This window comes from Chiloscyllium plagiosum, unplaced genomic scaffold (assembly GCF_037043375.1).
Source record: "Chiloscyllium plagiosum isolate Xiang-an unplaced genomic scaffold, Cpla_swu_hap1 HiC_scaffold_2, whole genome shotgun sequence".
NCBI classification, from domain to species: Eukaryota; Metazoa; Chordata; class Chondrichthyes; order Orectolobiformes; family Hemiscylliidae; genus Chiloscyllium; species Chiloscyllium plagiosum.
In genome coordinates this window covers 13,034,513-13,053,340 of record NW_028270140.1, presented here as the reverse complement: position 1 = coordinate 13,053,340, position 18,828 = coordinate 13,034,513, and the positions used below count along the sequence as shown (strand labels likewise).

Genomic DNA, 18,828 nt, shown 5'->3' with positions numbered 1-18,828 from the left:
TTGATTTAAGCTAATAAGTGCTCATTAATTATTTGTTTTCCTGTTCTGTAACTGCTGTGTTGCTGTATCGCTTCCAAACCAGACACGTGTTTACCTTGAGGACAGTTACATGACATCACAACATGTCACATTCTGGTATAAAGATATATCTGTCTTCAGCCAATTCAGCTGAACCCTTCGCATGAGTGCAGCATTCACAGCAAGGACTAGCTCAAAATAGAACTAGATTCCATGTTGCAAAACACAGACATCATCCAGAGAGTCAAACGTCGCACTGATTGATGGAGCTTCATTACTTGTGTTTTGAAGAAAGATGGCACTCTGCATGTATTTTCCAATCCAAGGTGACTAAATCTTGTGCTAAATGATATGCACATGAGATCCCTACACTGAGCTTAATTCCAAACTTTTCTGGGTCCGATGCCAAGAATGGATATTCATCTAAACAGTTTTCCCTGGAGACATGGGAACAGATAACTGTTAGTATACCTTTTGGTCAATACTGTTTCCTTGGGTTACCATCTGGACTAACCATCAACCAGGATATTATTCCAACAAGGTATGGATTGTATCATCAAGAAACTACCAGATTGTCTCTCTATTGCAGATGACATCACAAGACTTGGAAGAATTAACCATGAGCTTGACACAAATCTCCATCAGCTCATGACCTTTGCAGAAATAAAAATCAAAAACCAAAGCACCTCTATTTTAGAATCCAAGTTCCCAATTAATAGTAATTGTGTAACATTAATCATACAAGTTATATGTAGAAATAAAATGTAATAAAATCTGTACTTTGTTTAATCAATCACATGAGACTTATTAAACAACGCTCCTTTCCAAAATATTTAAATTAGGGAACTAGCCCATAATGTTGCTGAAGTTTTTAAGCAGAAATCCTACCTTACTATACTTGGCTACAGTGAATACTGAAAGGAAGATTGCAATGAACAAGAGAACACACAAAGTCACTAGCATCATGCTCTGTTGACTCCTAATGCTACCTTTGCCCCAATGTTTGGCAGTGTTCTTTCTCTCCCTGAGCAAGAAGATGTGCCCTGTGCTGGTCAATAGCAACAGCCTTTTAATGACTGCAGGTATCTAAAATTCTAGTCACTTGTATGACATCAATAATGTAGCCAGAGAAAGAGATTGTTCAAATAAAATGCCCAGGTTTTGTAAGATAAGATTGGCTAATTCCTGCAGCAGTCTGGGAGAGGGAGTACACTTCAACAGCACTAGTACAAACTTGATTATCAACATGCCCGCATACCATACAGATACTATAACCCTCTTGTAATGATTTTAATAAGGTCAGCCAGGTGGACCTCACAGAATATGAGTTCCTTGATTGAAGCTGTTAATCTGGTCCAATCAGGGAGACCTGGCTGATAGCTATAAACAGGAGTGTCCACGTAAGCATCATCCCTATCAGTCCTTGTTTGTTATTGGTTCACTGACCACATGGATGTTTTCTCTGGTGATGGAAATATTGAATCAAGTTATTTTTACACAATGGTGTCTTCACTAAGTCTGTGCTGTTACACAGAAACAACACGGGTGCTGTGGGGAAAATAAGCATAACTGCTGTATAGCATTACGTTACTGTATAGCAGCAGTGTGGACGTAATAAACAAAATAAACAGGAGTGTTATAAACAGGAGTCTGAAAGTTGTCTCTGAGAAAGGTGGATCAGTGTCTCAAGTATGATGCACGTGGAAATAAAGGGTGACTTGGTGACAGGATACTGGTCTCTGTGGAGTTATTTCACTGTTTACAAGTCTAAAGATAAATACTGAAAGCATTTCCTATTTTAGCTCCTCTAGGAGCTTGATGTTTAAGTGCATAATTTATAAAGATCAGGACATTGCCATAGAAAAATTTAGTATAGTAAAGTTTATGCAGCAAAGTTTGCTTTTGTTAGAAAAGAACTAGCAAAAGCTGGTTGAACCTTACTGCAAACATATAGACAAAAACCTACATCCATGTGCAGCCTATAAACTTATTGTATCCTAGACAGGAAGGAAAAGTGACAAGGTTTTTTACAAACCTGCTTTGCTGATCCAGGATCTGAACGTAACCATAAACTCTCAGGAAAGACAACACCTTTTTAAAATAACAGTTTTGAATTAGTGAAAAGGAAGGCAGATGGAAAGGGTTGAAGGCTCAGAACGGCTTGTACAAATATTTCTCAAACCCAGGAGAGAGGCCCAATGTTTGGAATATGTGAGCAAGAGACAACCGAACATAAATGCGTTAACAGTACAAGTACTCGACTCAGGACTAGAGACACAGCTTTCTGTATGTTACAGTTCAGAATAGTGAGGGTCACTGGTAAGAGGCTGTGCCAGCAGATTATTATCTCTTGATACATACTGAATGTCAGCTAACACAGGAACAAGCAAGACAGAATTTGAACATTTTATTTGTATGCTAAGGTTGATTCCAATACAAATGGAGCTTACAATGCATCATCCCAGATGAAGGTATTTTAGAAAATGCAGTGATTAAATCTTACAGTATCAGAAGGCCATCTCTCCCTCAGTCTTTCTCACACACACATCTATATATACAAACACTTCTATTAAATCCTCTATTAACATTCTCTGTTTTAAAAAGAACAATCATTGTTTCTCAAATATCTTCTCTAACTGAAGTCCCTTGCATCATTCTTGCAAATCTGCTTGTCACCCTCCCTAAGACCTGACATCCTTCCTGAAGGGTGTGCCTGGAGTTGGACAGTACTCTAGCTGAAAGATGAACAGTAATTCTTTTAATATTGCTTGTAAAATAGAAGTTGACAGCACAGAAACAGGCCATTTGTCCAAACAGATGTGTGCAGCATTAATTCTTCACTTGAGCCTTCTCCCAGCTGACTTTGTCTAACTCGATCAACATATTTTCTATTCCTTTTTGCTTCATGTACTTCCCTACGTTTATATTTTATGCTTCTATTCATAAAGGATCCTTTTTTAACTTGTACTACTACCATCTAAAGTTTACATATCAGAATCTCCACATTGCTCTGTTCCTGCATACCAAGCTTAACATTTTAATGTCACATTTATATTACTGTTCCTCATTCTTCTGTCCAACTGCATCACCCCACATCTTTGCACTAAAACCTGTCATGTGAATTTGCATTTCATTTGCCTATGTCTTCCTGACTCTTCGCTATGTTTACAAATTTTGTGCCATCTTCAGACTTTGAAATTATGTTCTTTATACTATGCACAGAAGCACCACAGTGCCTCACATTTTGAACCAGACTTTTGCAGAGTTATGGAGACACCCTGAAAGCCTTTAAAATAATGAATAGCACCCTGATCTGGAGGGTCTACTCCCATTTCCAATAGATCCCATTTTCACTGGTAGCATCAAAGGAGGATATAAAGCACACTACTTATCAGCTGAGCCATTTAAACTAACAGGATAAGAAGATGCGATTTTCAGGGCGAAAGTGAGGACTGCAGATGCTGGAGATTAGAGTCGAGAGTGTGGTGCTGGAAAAGCACAGCAGGTCAGGTAGCATCCGAGGAGCAGGAAAATTGACGTTTTGGACTAAAGCCCTTCATCAAGAAGCTGCAACTCATACTGTATGGCGCATGCTTTTATGGTGGATAAATAAACGTTCTTGCAGGGTGGCATGGCTAAGGAGCTGGTTTATGGGAGAATGATTCACATTTTTGGATCATTGGAAGCTGTTTTGGGGTAGGAGTGACCTGTACAAGAAGGATGGATTGCACCTAAATTGGAAGGGGACTAATATACTGGCAGGGAGATTTGCAAGAGCTGCTCAGGAGGATTTAAACTATTAAGGAGGGGACATGGGACCCAGGGAGATAGTGAGGAAAGATTTCAATCTGAGACTGGTACAGTTGAGAACAAAGGCGAGACAAACAGTCAGGACAGGCAGAGGCAAAGCAGAGAACAAGGTAGGACTGATAAATGAAACTGGATTTATTTCAATGAAAGAGACCAAACAGGGAAGGTAGATGAACTCTGGACATGGTTAGGAACATGGGACTGGGATTTCATAGCAATTACAGAAACATGGCTCAGGGATGGACTGGACTGACAGCTTAATGTTCCAGGATACAAATGTTACAGGAAGGACAGAAAGGGAGGCAAGAGAGGAGGGGGAGTTGTGTTTTTGATAAGGGATAGCATTACTGCCGTACTGAGGGAGGATATTCCCAGAAATATATCCAGGGAGGTTATTTGGGTGGAACTGAGAAATAAGAAAGGGATGATCACCTTATTGGGATTGTATTATAGACCCCCTATAGGGAAATTGAGAAACAAACTTGTAAGGAGATCTCAGCTATCTGTAAGAATATTAGGGTGGTTATGGGAGGGGATTTTAACTTTCCAAACATAGACTGGGACTGCCAGAGTGTTAAGGATTTAGATGGATAGAAATTTGTTTTAGTGAGTACAAGAAAATCTTCTGATTCATTATGTGGATGTACCAACTACAGAAGGTGCAAAACTTGACCTACTCTTGGGAAATAAGGCAGGGCAGGTGACTGAGGTGTCAGTGGGGGAGCACTTTGGGGCCAGTGACCATAATTCAATTAGATTTTAAATAGTGATGGAAAAGGATAGACTACATCTAAAAGCTGAAGTTCTAAATTGGAGGAAGGCCAATTTTGACGTTATTTGGCAAGAACTTTCAAAAGCTGATTGGGCGCAGATGTTCACAGGTAAAGGGACGGCTGGAAAGTGGGAAGTCTTCAGAAATGAGATAATGAGAGTCCAGAGAAAGTATATTCCTGTTAGGGTGAAAAGAAAGGCTGGTAGGTATAGGGAATGCTGGATGACTAAAGAAATTGAGTGTTTGGTTAAGAAAAAGAAGGAAACATATGTAAGGTATAGATCAAGTGAAGAAGGGCTCATGCCCGAAACATCAATTCTCCTGCTCCTTGGATGCTGCTGACCTGCTGCGCTTTTCCAGCAACACATTTTCAGCATAGATCAAGTGAATCCTTAGAAGAGTATAAAGAGAGTAGGAGTATACTGAAGAGGGAAATCAGGAGGGCAAAAGGGGGACATGAGATAGCTTTGGCAAATAGAGTTAAGGAGAATCCAAAGGGTTTTTACAAATACATTAAGGACAAAAGGGTAACGAGGAAGAGAATAGGGCCCCTCAAAGATCAGCAAGGCAGCCTTTGCGTGGAGCCACAGGAGATGGGGGAGTACTTAACGAATATTTTGCATCAGTATTTACTGTAGGAAAGGACATGCAAGATATAGAATGCAAGAAAAAAGATGGTGACATCTTGAAAAATGTCCACATTACAGAGGAGGAGGTGCTGGATGTCTTGAAACGCATAAAAGTGGATAAATCCCCAGAATCTGATCAGGTGTATGCTAGAACGCTGTGAGAAGCTAGGGAGGTGATTGCTGGGCCTCTTGCTGAGATATTTGTATCATCGATAGTCACAGTAGATAGCCAGAAGACTGGAAGTTAGCTAACGTGGTACCACTGTTTAAGAAAAGTGGTAAGGACAAGCCAGGGAACTGTAGATTAGTGAACTTGACGTTGGTGGTGGGCAAGTTGTTGAAGGGAATCCTGAGGGATAGGATGTATATGTATTTGGAAAGGCAAGGACTCATTAGGATAGTCAACATGGCTTTATGCATGGGAAATCATGTCTCACAAACTTGATTGAGTTTTCTGAAGAAGTAACAAAGAGGATTGATGAGGGCAGAGCGGTAGATGTGATCTATATAGACTTCATTAAGGCGTTCGACAAGCTTCCCCATGGGAGACTGGTGAGAAAGGTTAGATCTCATGGAATACAGGGAGAACTAGCCATTTGGATACAGATCTGGCACAGATTTAGAAGACAGAGGGTGGTGGTGGAGGATTGGTTTTCAGACTGGAGTGCCACAAGGATCGGTACTGGGTCTCCTACTTTTAGTCATTTATATAAACAATTTGAATGTGAGCTTAAGTAAGTTAGTAAGTTTGCTGATGAGGTGTAGTAGACAGCGAAGAAGGTTACCTTGGATTATAATGGGATCTTGATCAGATGGGCTAATGGGCTGAGGAGTGGCAGATGGAGTTTAATTTAGATAAATATGAAGTGCTGCATTTTGGGAAAGCAAATCTTAGCAGGACTCATACACTTAATGGTAAGGTCCTAGGGAGTGTTGCTGAACAAAGAGACCTTGGAGTGCAGGTTCATAGTTCCTTGAAAGTGGAGTCGCAGGTAGATAGGATAGTGAAGAAGGTGTTTGGTATGCTTTTCTTCATCGGTCAGAGTATTGAGTACAGGCGTTGGAGGTCATGTTGCAGACATTGGTTAGGCCACTGTTAGAATATTGCATGCAATTCTGTTCTCCTTCCTATCGGAAAGATTTACAAGAATGTTGCCAGGTTTGGATGATATGAGCTGCAGGGAGAGGTTGAATAGGCTTGGGCTATTTATCCTGGAGTGTCGGAGGCTGAGGGGTGACCTTATATAGGTTTATAAAATCATGAGGGGCATGGATAGGATAAATAGACAAAGTCTTTTCCCTGGGTTCGGGGAGTCCAGAACTAGAGGGCATAGGTTTAGGGTGAGAGGGGAAAGATATAAAAGAGACCTAAGGGGCAATGTTTTCACTCAGAAGGTGGTACGTATGTAGAATAAGCTGCCAGAGGAAGTGGTGGAGGTTAATACAATTGCAACATTTAAGAGGCATATGGATGGGGTATATGAATAGGAAGGGTTTGGAGGGATATGGGCCGGGTGATGGCAGGTGGGACTAGATTGGGTTAGGATATCTTGTCAGCATGGACGAGTTGGTCAAAAGAGTCTGTTTCCATGCTGTACATCTCTATGACTCTGTGATTATGACTTACTTAACTGCCCACATCATGACAAAGCTTCCCTGCTTCCTTCTCATACCGTATTCACCCACCCAGCTTTGTGATATTTGCAAACTTGGAGATGTGATACATAATTGCCTAATCTAAATTATTAATATATATTATGAATAGCTAACATCCAAACACTGATCCATACGGTACCCCATTAATTTTTGACCAGCACTCAGAAAAAGACCCATTTAATCCTACTCTCTGTTTCCTCTCTGCTCACCATTTCCCGATCCATTTCAGTACATGACTTCCACTCCCATGCGCTTTGACTTTGCATGCTAATCTTTTATATGGGACCTTATGTAAATCCAAGTGAACTACATCCACTGGCTCCCCTATCCACTCTACTAGTTACAGCCTCAAAAGGTTCGTCAAGCAGGACTTCCCCTTCATCAATCCATGCTGACTCTATCCAATCCTGTCACTATTTTCCAAGTGCTCATCTGTTACATCATTTATAATGGACACCCCCGGTACTTTTCCCAGGCTAACTGACATCAGGCCAACTGCTCTATAATTCACTTTTTTCTCTCTGCCTCCCTTCTTAAACAGTAGATTTACATTAGCTATCCTCCAATCCATAGGAACTGTTCCAGAGTCTATAAAATTTTGGAAGATGATCAGGGCAGTGTGGTGGCTCAGTGGTTAACACTGCTGCCTCACAGGGACACAGTTGTGATTCCAGCCTCAGGCTGTGTGGAGTTGCATATTCTCCCTGTGTCTGAGTGGGTTTCCTCCAGTTTCCTCCCACAGTCCAAAAATGTGCAGATTAGGTGGATTGGCTATGCTACTTTTCCCATAATGTTTAGGGTCGTTTAGGTTAGGTAGATTAGTCATGGGAAATGCAGGCTACAAGGACAGGGTAAGGGGTGGGTCTGGATGGGCTACTCTTTGGAGGGTCAGTATGAGCTGAATGGCCTGCTTCCACACTGGAGGAATTTATGGTTCTATGATCATTAGTACATCTGCTATTTCTAGGGCCACTTCCTTAGGTGCTCTGGGACGAAGCTTATCAAGCCTGTAGAATTTATCTGGTTTAATCCCTTTAGTTTCCCCAATACAATTTCCCTACCAATATTCATTATTTTTAATTTCTCCTTCACATTAGGCGTAATATTTGTGTCTTACTTTGTGAAGACAGAACTAAAATATGTATTTAATTGGTCTGCTATCTCTTTGTTCCCCTGTTTCTGACTGAAGAGGACCTATATTTGTCTTTACTGATCTTTTTCTCTTCACATACCTATAATTTCTTCACATATGTATAGAAGCGTTTGCTGTCAGTTGTATGTTTTCTACTGAGCTACTTCCAGCTCAGCACTGTCCCCATGACTTGTCCTACCTGCCTATCTTCTTTTCCACCTATCCACTCTACCCCCCCCCAACCTATCACCTTCATCCCCTCCCCCACTCACCTATCATACTCTATGCTACTTTCTCCCCACCCCCAACCTCCTCTCATTTATCTCTCCACCCTTCAGACTCTCTGCCTGTATTCCTGATAAAGGGCTTTTGCCTGAAACGTCAATTTTCCTGCTCCTCGGATGCTGCCTGAACTACTGTGCTTTTCCAGTACCACTCTATTCTAGAATCTGGTTTCCAGCATCTGCAGTCATTGTTTTTACCTACTGTTCCCAAAGGGCCCACACACTATTAGTTTGTCAATTATTCTTTCCTCATTACTCAAGACCCAATCAAGGACGGCCTTTCCTGAGTTGGTTCCTCAATATACTAATTTGAAAAGACTATCCTGTATGCACTCCAAAAATTCTCCTCTACAGTATTGCTGCTGATGTAATTTGCCCAATCTAGATTGAAATCACTTATAATTACAGCTGAATCTTTATTACTTGTAACTTTAATTTTCTGTAAATGCCTTCTTCAATGTTACTACTGGTTTAAGGGTATATATACAACCCCTATATTATTTTAATCCTCTTGGTGTTTCTAAATTCAATCCTTACAGATTTTACTACACCAGAGCTAATGAACTGCTATTATAATAGTTTTACCTGCCTATTATTAACATGAAATTACGATTTTACCTGGCAGAACCAATGTGATTTTGAGACAGTGAAGTTGTGTTTAACTAATCTATTAGTGTTTTTGATGAAGTAATATTCACAGTGGAGAGAGAAGAACTGGTAGATGGGATACACCTGGGGTTTCCAAAATGCATTTAATAAGGTGCCATATCAAAGATTGTTGCATAAGATAAGAGCACATGGTTTAAGGGGTAGCATATTATAATGTGTAAAGGATTGATTAGTTCATAGGAACTAGGGAGTTGGGATAAATGGATCCATCTTACTTTGACAAGCTGTCATTAGTGGATCATTCCAGATCCTTGACAGATGGAGTATAATGTGGCTAATTATGAACCTGTCCATTTTGGCAGGAAGAATACAAAGTCAGCATACTGTTTAAATGTATACAGGTTACATAATTTGGTGGGCCAGGGGCATCTGGGTTTCCAGGTACATGGATCACACAAGTTAGTATGTAGGTACAACAAGTGATTAGGAGGGCAAATGGAATAAAGCAGTTGGGAAGTTTTGCTGCAACTGTACCAGGCCTTGGTGAGATAATAGCTGGAATACTTTGTACAATTTTGTTCTCCATTCTTGAAGATGAATATGATGGCATTCGAAACAGATCAGAGAAAGTTCACTCAATTCATTCCTAGGATGAGGGGGATATTCTGTGAGAAATGTTCGGATAAACTGGGCATAATCCATTGGAATTTAGAAGAATGAGAGGGAAACTTGCTGAAGCATATATGATTCTGAGTAGACTTGTTAGAGTAGAAATTAGAAGGATGATACCTCTTAGGTGGGAGTCTAGAAATAGGGTACACAGTTTAAGAATAACAGGTCTTCCTTTTAAGAAAGAGATGAGAAAAATTCCCTATTTTTCTCAACAGCATTGTTAGCCCATGGAATTCTCTTCCCCAAAAGGTTTTGAAGGCTCCACCATTGAATTGATTCAAAGTTGATGAACTGATTAGATGCTTCTTTGGCCTCCCAAGACCTTGTCTTCTTTGATCTCCTTCTCCAGTTCTTTCACTTGCTGGCAGGAGCACAGAGCAATTGGTACACTAATTATAAAGTCTCTTAGTTACTGATTAAGTCCAGCAGCTTACAGCAATTGATGGGTGAAAATAACTGGCTTACTTTAGTTTCAGTTACTTCACTTACTTTTACTTTATCTTTTAGAAAGGTACAGACATGGAAGCTGTTCCCTCAGCAGCCCAGAGATTTCTCTCCCTCTATCAAAAACACATAAGCTGTTTATCTGCCCAGCAGCCAATCAATCAGAGTGTTGTCATCTTGCTGATGACCACCAACATCCATAACTGCTCATAATTGCACAAACTTCTCAGTGTCTGTTGTGGGACTTAGTCCACACAAATACACTGGAACTCTCCTGTCTTATCTCTCTTCCTCTGCTGCTTGCAAACCAACAGTGTAAATACAACCCACAATGAGTTCAAGTAACTGAGAGTCATACAGTCATAGAGATGTACAGCATGGAAACAGATCCTTCGGTCCAACTTGTCCATGCCAACCAGATATCCCAATCTAGTCTCGTTGCATTTTCCAGCACTTGCCCCATATTCCTCTACGCCCTTCCTATTCATATACACATTAAGATGCCTTTTAAATGTTACAATTGTACCAGCTTCCACCACTTCCTCTAGCAGCTCATTCCATACATACACAACCCTTTGCGTGAAAACTTCGCCCCTTAGGTCTCTTTTATATCTTTCCCCTCTCACCCTAAACCTATGCCCTCTAGTTCTGGACTCCCCCACCCCAGGGAAGAGACTTTGTCTATTTATCCTATACATGCCCTTCATGATTTTATAAACCTTTTAAGGTAATATTGCTGTTTGTCAAGTTTTCCTAGACGCACTCCGATGTCCAGTGATACATGAATTCAAACAGCAAATGCAGTAACTGTGCAGATTCACTGTTGTGTCAGTTAGCAGCGTGGGTTTCTTCCTTTCTTTCTCTCTCTCTCTCTCCTTCACTGTCCATGTGCTGCCTATTGTCTATCCTTCTTTCTTTTATAAATGTTATTATTTTGACATTTTTTTCTCCAAAGTTCCCAAACAATGCAATAGTTTATAAAACAGCATATAATTGCTGTTCCTGGAATTTGAGAAAATCATCTCCAAAATCTAAAATACCTCAAAAAAGGAATAGTTGTTACACCTATAAATGTTTCCCATCCTCCATCTTGAATTACCCAGAATCGTCTGTTTTTTAAAAGTGTAGCAATTCCTTCCACAATCCTTTTAAACAGTCGTTTTCCCAACAAAAGTAATTAAAAATTAAAAATGGTGGTCTTTACAACATTTATTTCAGTCAGAACTGCCTAACCCTGTTCTGGTTGTACGTATTCTTCCGAACTGAATTTATAGCATATCCAGTTAAGCTGGTATTTATACATCACACTTCACACATCACACACACCTCTTCCACTCTAATTATCTCTTCAAACCTTTGACCCTATGCACCTATATTCTCTTCTTTCTCCTTGTTCCTGCATCAAACCTCTCCTCAAATTCATCAATGTTACTTTCTTCAACTCATCCATTTGCCAGCAAGTTCCACATTTTCATGACTTCCTGTGCAAAGAATTTTCTCATAAATTCTTTATCAGTTCTGTTGGTTATTTAATTACACTAACACCCCCTTGTTCTGGACCCACCCAAAGTGAAACATTTTCTTAATATCTGCCCTATTGAAAAATACTAATCACAGCTACTTTTAAATCTCTCCTGGTTACCTTGAAGAGTGTTGGGTGTAAGAATGTGATGAGATGTTCCTTAGAGATATACTGCTTTGATTTTCATCCTAACCGATGTATCACTGACCTGTATATACTTGATTCAGTCTATAATCAGATTTGCTTGGATCTGGAATCTGCCTACAGTGTTTAAGGACTGATGTGAAAAGTTAAAGAACTGCTTCCTCTACTCTTGGGGTAAGTACAATAAATATGTCAAATATACCCTATTGTTAGCTGTGTGCTGAAGATTTGTTTTCTGTTATTGGATGCTGTAAGAGGTAATTTCGGTTTAAACTTTAAGATGTGCCTGGACCACAGACTGATCTATAATAAAAGACAAAACCTTTGTTTCTTTTCTAACAACCATTTTATATACTCAAAAGTAGAGTAGTTTAAATTGTGCAGAATGCTGACAATTTGTGAGCTATAGTGAAAGCGAGCAGGCTCTTGATTAATGAAGCCATTCACACAGCAGAGAAGGATGAGTCCTTCGCTGATAAGACTCCAGGATGGGAGTGCGACTTGAGACATCTGTTTCAAGATTAAAGCTTTTGACTGATAAGACTACAGGGTGAGAAAAACAACAAACTTTGGAGACTCTGGAGCCTTTTGTTGCAGACTTTGTGATAAAAATAATGATGTTTTTAAGAATGTGAACCTCATGGCTTGTTGGAGCCAAGGAGAGGAGGGACTTGTCCTATAAATAATGGAGACTTTGTAAGCCTCAGCGCGCCTTTTCTTTAAGGGTGCCCGACTCTGCAGACTTGACTTGTTAATAAAACTTTGTTTTCCTGAATTTGTCTAGAGCGATTATTGAGAAGCGATTTTCGTTTCTAACAACTTGGGGGCTCGTCCGGGATCAACACTCCGGCCGCAAGGGGAGTTGAGGAAGGATATCGGAGAAGGTGCACCCTGCTGAGTTCAGCAGTCCCTGATTCCTTGCTTGTCGCCCCGCGCGGCTTGAGCGAGTGATATCCGGGAGGCTCAGGAAAACAAAGGAGGGGTGTACCCGAGGCAGTGGGGACGGTTAACGATCGAGTAATTTCGGTGCACCGAACCCAGGTAAGACAAAACTTGCGGGGACCGTGTTTCCGGAGGACTGGGTACCTACGGGGTGCCTGTGGATTTTTTTTTCTACAGAGACGTGGGACTCAGGAATCTGGAGGCCGGGGCTCGCCTGTGAGGGATTTTGCAGAGACCGTGTTTGAGGAGGAACGTGTACCTACGGGGTGCCTGTGATTTGTGTCACAGAGACGTAGGACACAGGAATCCAAAGACCGGGGGTGCCTGCAAAGGAACCTGGGCGATCACGGGACTGAAGGTCCGGGAATTGGCTACATTGTGATAGATTATCACGGGAAAAATACGAAGTCCTCGGAAATGGGAAATAAGGGATCTAAGGTGATTAAGGGAAAGGTAGGCTTAAACAGGGACAATGACACATACCCCGGGGTACCTGACGATAGTCCGTTAGGGAGAATGCTAAATAATTGGGATCAGGCTGGAAGAAAGGGAAAATCTAAAAGGAAGATGGTAAAATACTGTCAAAAGTGGTCCCAGAAACCTATTCAGGGCGACTCAGTGTGGTGGCCTAGATTCGGTACTGACGAAGACTGGGTCCGGCAAGCCCTCATTTTATATGTCAATTCAAAACCTGATGTTAATCTGGAAGAAAGTGATTATGCCCTTTGTTGGCTGCCGGTTACGATATCTTGTCAAATGCAGGTAACTAATAAAGACTCGAAAGGGCAGAAAGAATGGGACCCTTTAGATCACTTACCGCCGCCCTACGTGACCCCGTCTGCCCCACAGAATGTTCTTTCGGGTGACGACGATTCAGGGGAAGGGGAAGAAGATGGGGAGGAATCACAAACTACCTCAGGGGTACAGACCAGATCTCAAGCTGAAAAGGGTCACAGACAAAACCCTGTCTCGATTGCAAGAATGAATCCACTCCGGGAAGTGCCCATGGGGGGCGAGGAAGGAAGGACGGGGTATGTGAACGTTCCCTTGACGAGTACTGAAGTACGGAATTTCAGGAGGGAGATGAAGGGTCTACTAGAGGACCCCATGGGACTTGCTGAACAATTGGATCAGTTCCTGGGTCCGAATACTTACACGTGGGAAGAGATGTGTTCCATCATGAAAACATTGTTCTCTAGCCAGGAGCGTCAGATGATACGACAAGCTGCGCTCTTGGTCTGGGAGAGAGAGGGGGGAGAAGGAGGGGAGCAGAAGTTTCCCCTCACCGACCCCGAGTGGGATAAGAACACGGAGGGAGGACGGCGCAACATGAGAGACATGCGGGAATATTGGATAAAAGGAATAAGACACGCAGCCCCAAAGGGGCACAATTTTACCAAGGCCTTTGGTAATCATCAAAACCCGGAGGAAACCCCTACGGACTTCCTAGACAGGATTAGGAAGAATGTGCAGCAGTTTGCTGGGGTGGACCCTGAGACGGACGTGGGGCAACAACTCATACGGGTAGAGTTTGTATCAAAGGCCTGGCCGGACATACGAAAGAAGTTAGAGAAAATGGATGATTGGGATAGTAAATCTTTAAGTGAATTACTACGAGAGGCGCAAAAGGTGTTTGTGAGAAGGGACGATGAGAAGCAAAGGAAGGCGACAAAGATAATGATGCAAACGGTGCAACAAATGACAGCTGGAAGAAAGGAAAAGGGAGAGCCGTGGCAGAAACAGGAAAGGGGAGAGTCGTGGCAAGAGCAGAGGAAAAGAGAACCATGGCCGGAACAAAGGAAGAGTGGAGGAACGCGAGACCACGACAGGGAAACGAAGAGGACACTCAGATGTTACTATTGTAATGAAGAGGGACATTTTAAACGAGAGTGCTCCCGCTACAAGCGGGAGGTGAGGTCGTACGCCCTGATGGAGGAAGATTAGGGAGGTCGGGGGTTCCTACCCTTGGGGCAAAAGGACTATCGACAGGAACCCCTGGTAAACTTGAAAGTAGGGCCCCAAGGATCGGAGATCACATTTATGGTGGACTCGGGAGCCGAAAGATCAAGTATAATCCAAATACCCCCCGGCACCCGAGCAGGAGGAAAAGTTATGGGGGTATCTGGAATTGGAGGACAGAAATTACAAGTCCCAGTGGTAGAGGACGTGGAAATTGGATATGAAAACAGAACTACTAAACGAGACCTCCTTCTACTGCCATCGGCGGGATTTAATTTGTTAGGAAGAGACTTGCAGGTCAAACTAGGGATCGGAACGGTACCAAGTAACGGGGAAATGGTGGTAAGGTTGTTCGCCCTCACCGAAGATGATGATCAACAAATAGACCCGGAAGTTTGGTACCGAGAGGGGAATAGAGGGGGTCTAAACATCAAACCTCTCCAAATCACCATGTTACCAGGAAGAGGCCCGGTAAGAAGGAAACAATACCCGATTGCTATGGAAGGACGGGAGGGGTTACAACCTGTGATAGAAAGATTAATCACAGATGGACTACTGGAGGAATGCATGTCCCCTTTCAATACTCCAATACTCCCTGTGAGGAAGCCGGACGGGACATATAGGCTGGTGCAAGACCTGCGGGGGTTGAATGAAGTAGTCCAGGCTAGATACACGGTGGTACCTAATCCCTACACGTTAATGAGTAAAATTCCCCCCGAACATGAATGGTTCAGCGTAATAGATCTGAAGGATGCTTTTTGGAGTTGCCCCCTTGACGAAGAAAGTCAGAACCTTTTTGCCTTTGAATGGGAGAATCCCTTCACAGGACGAAAGCGACAGTTAAGATGGACGGTCTTGCCGCAGGGATTCACGGAGTCACCCAATTTGTTTGGACAAATACTGGAGCAGATCTTAGAAGGATTTCAGTGTAACGCGGAGAATCAATTGCTCCAATATGTCGATGATCTCTTACTCTCAGGACCAAGAGACGAGGAGGTACGAGCAGACACCGTTGCCCTGTTGAACTTCCTGGGGAAACAGGGTCTACGCGTCTCCAGGACAAAACTCCAGTTTGTGGAGCGAGAAGTAAGATATCTGGGCCATCAAGTCAGTAAGGGGCACCGCCGTATCACGCCAGAACGAATATCAGGAATTACGGGTATGCCAATACCCAGGACGAAGAAGGAAGTCAGGCAAATCCTGGGACTAGTAGGGTATTGCCGGATATGGATTGAAAGTTACACCACTTTAGTAAAATTTTTGTACGACAAACTGGGACAAGAAGGACAAAAGGTGGACTGGTCAGATGAGGAGGAGCAGCGATTTAATATTATTAAAAATAAACTGATTCGAGCTCCGGTATTGGCTTTACCCACCCTGAAGGAACCGTTCCAGTTATATGTTAATAGCACCGGCGGAATTGCCCAGGGTGTGCTCACTCAGCTGCGGGCAGGGAAACGTCAGCCGGTTGCATTTTTGTCAAAAATGTTAGACCCTGTGTCACGTGGATGGCCGACCTGTATACAGGCAGTGGCAGCTACGGCAATGTTAGTAGAAGAGGCCCGAAAACTTACCTTTGGAGGAAGGATCACAGTATACTCCCCACATTCGGTTAGTGCCATACTGGCTCAGAAGGCTCACCGCTGGTTAACAGACTCTCGCATCCTAAAGTATGAGACGATTTTGATGACCGGGAACGATCTCAATTTTGCAAAAGATCTCAGTTGCAACCCAGCCCAGTTTCTGTACGGACGTCCTGCAGACGGGGAACAGGAGCATGATTGTGTGGAATTTGTGGACTTGCAGACCAAAAGCCGAGAGGACCTGCAAGAAGCCCCGCTGGATGAGGGACAGGAACTGTATATCGACGGGTCCTCCCGGTGCATCAGTGGGGTACGGTACAGTGGCTATGCTGTTATAGATGGTGCAACGAAACGGACGATTGAGTCTGGACGACTGCCCGGGAAGTGGTCAGCCCAATCCTGTGAGTTGTACGCCCTCCAGAGGGCCCTGAAGCTGTTGGAAGGGAAAGTGGGGACCATATATACTGACTCAAAGTATGCATACGGAGTCGTTCATACTTTCGGGAAAATCTGGAAAGAGCGAGGATTGATAACTTCCCGGGGAAAGGAATTAGCTCACGAACAAATGATCAGCCTAACGTTGGAAGCCCTGGCGTTACCTACAGAACTCGCAGTAGTACATGTACCCGGTCACCAGAAGGGGTCGACACTGGAAGCGGTGGGAAACCGGCTGGCAGACGAGGAAGCCAAGCGGGCAGCGGTCGAAAAATCCGTCCAATTGTTAACGTTAATACCGTTGAGGGAGGGCCTCGCTAAACAACCCGTCTTCACCCAGGGGGAGATTGATAAAATGGATCAATTGGGTGCCCGGCTAGATACTAACGGGAAGTGGACGGTTCCTGATGGGAGACAAGTACTGAACAAACAGATCACCCGGGGTATTCTGCATCGATTACACCATCAGACCCACTGGGGGGTGCAAGCCATGTGTGACACAATCCTGAGAGACTATGTATGCAGGGGGATATACACATTAGCCCAACAAGAGGTAGTCGGATGCCCCACTTGCCGGCGTATTAATCAGAAAACCATGCGTTCTATGCAGCTGGTGGTCAGCCCCTAGCGATTAGGCCATTTCAGAGGATCCAAGTTGACTTTACAGAATTACCCCCAGTACAGAGATGGAAATATCTGCTAGTAATAGTAGACCATTTCACTCACTGGGTAGAGGCTTTCCCAACTGCCAAAGACGATGCACCAACCGTGGCCCGACTGTTGTTAGAGAACATAATCCCGAGATATGGCATAATGGAATCTATTGACTCCGATTGCGGGACGCATTTTATTTCTAAGCTACACCATTTGATCTGTAATGCCCTGGGCATCCAATGGAAATTCCACACACCCTGGCATCCTCAGAGTTCGGGTCGAGTTGAGAGAATGAATGGCACGCTCAAGACCCAATTGACTAAGCTGATGTTAGAAACTAAGTTACCCTGGCCAAAGTGCCTGCCCATTGCCCTAATGAGGATACGTACGGCACCTCACCGAGATGTCGGGGTTTCCCCCTATGAAATGCTCTTCGGATTACCGTATTGGAGTAAGGTTGATGGATGTCCCACTCTACAAGGGGGGGATGTATTTATCCGAACCTATTTACTGGCCTTATCCCGTTCTTTTGCAGAACTCCGAAGGAAAGGTCTCCTGGCTCAGACTCCACCGCTCGACTTCCTCCTGCATAAGGTGGAGCCCGGAGATTGGATACTTGTTAAGACCTGGAAGGCCGAAAAGCTCCAGCCGCGGTGGGAAGGACCGTTCCTGGTTCTGTTAACAACTGAGGCAGCTGTTCGAATGAAAGAAAAAGGGTGGGTCCACGCATCAAGGATAAAGGGGCCCGTTCCGCCTGAAGAAGAAAGCACCTGGACATGCGAACAAGGGGACAAGCCGTTGTCGGTAAAACTGAAAAGACAGCAATAATGAACTCTACTTGGACTGTATTGGTGGGGATATTGATCAGTTTACTCCTGTATGTGGGGGAGGGTGAGGGGAGATGTGACAAATGTCGAACTACAGTAAGACTTGGGATTCGAATCTATTCGGGATCATTTGTGTCCCATTCCTATGTGGACGATAGGTGTTACGATGTGAGTGCACACCATGAACGTTGTGAGGCAGGGAGGGCCTGCTCCAGATGGCCTATTTTGGATATGCGGTAATCAGGCATACTCCAAACTGCCCATGGGATGGGCTGGGGTATGCTTCCTGGGTCTAATACGACCTGCGTTCTTCCTATTACCCCGGGAGGAAGGCGATGATTTGGGAGTTAAACTCTTTGACTCCCTGCGTAGGTCGCCAAGGGATATCCAAGTCGGTGATTGGGGGGATGAGTGGCCACCGGCCCGGATTATTGAATACTATGGGCCGGCTACTTGGGCACAGGACGGATCATGGGGATATCGTACTCCTATCTATATGCTAAATCGTATTATCAGGCTCCAAGCAGTCGTAGAGGTCATTACTAACCGGACTGCCCTGGCCCTAGAGCTGTTGGCTCAGCAGCAGGATCAGATGAGGGCTGCTATATATCAAAACCGACTTGCCTTGGATTATCTGTTGGCCTCGGAGGGGGGTGTGTGCGGGAAATTTAACCTGACAAACTGCTGTCTAGAAATTGACGATAATGGTAAAGCGGTTTTGAAAATTTCCGATGAA

At 43.4% G+C, this 18,828-nt stretch overlaps 1 long non-coding RNA gene across 1 annotated transcript; it reads left to right on the top strand.

The window, feature by feature from the left end:
• Positions 1–2,222: 2,222 nt before the first annotated feature.
• Positions 2,223–17,960, top strand: LOC148151821 (uncharacterized). Its single transcript, XR_015758966.1, has 3 exons — positions 2,223–2,337; positions 11,776–11,866; positions 17,801–17,960. It is a non-coding gene; the product is annotated as an uncharacterized LOC148151821 (long non-coding RNA).
• Positions 17,961–18,828: the final 868 nt, after the last annotated feature.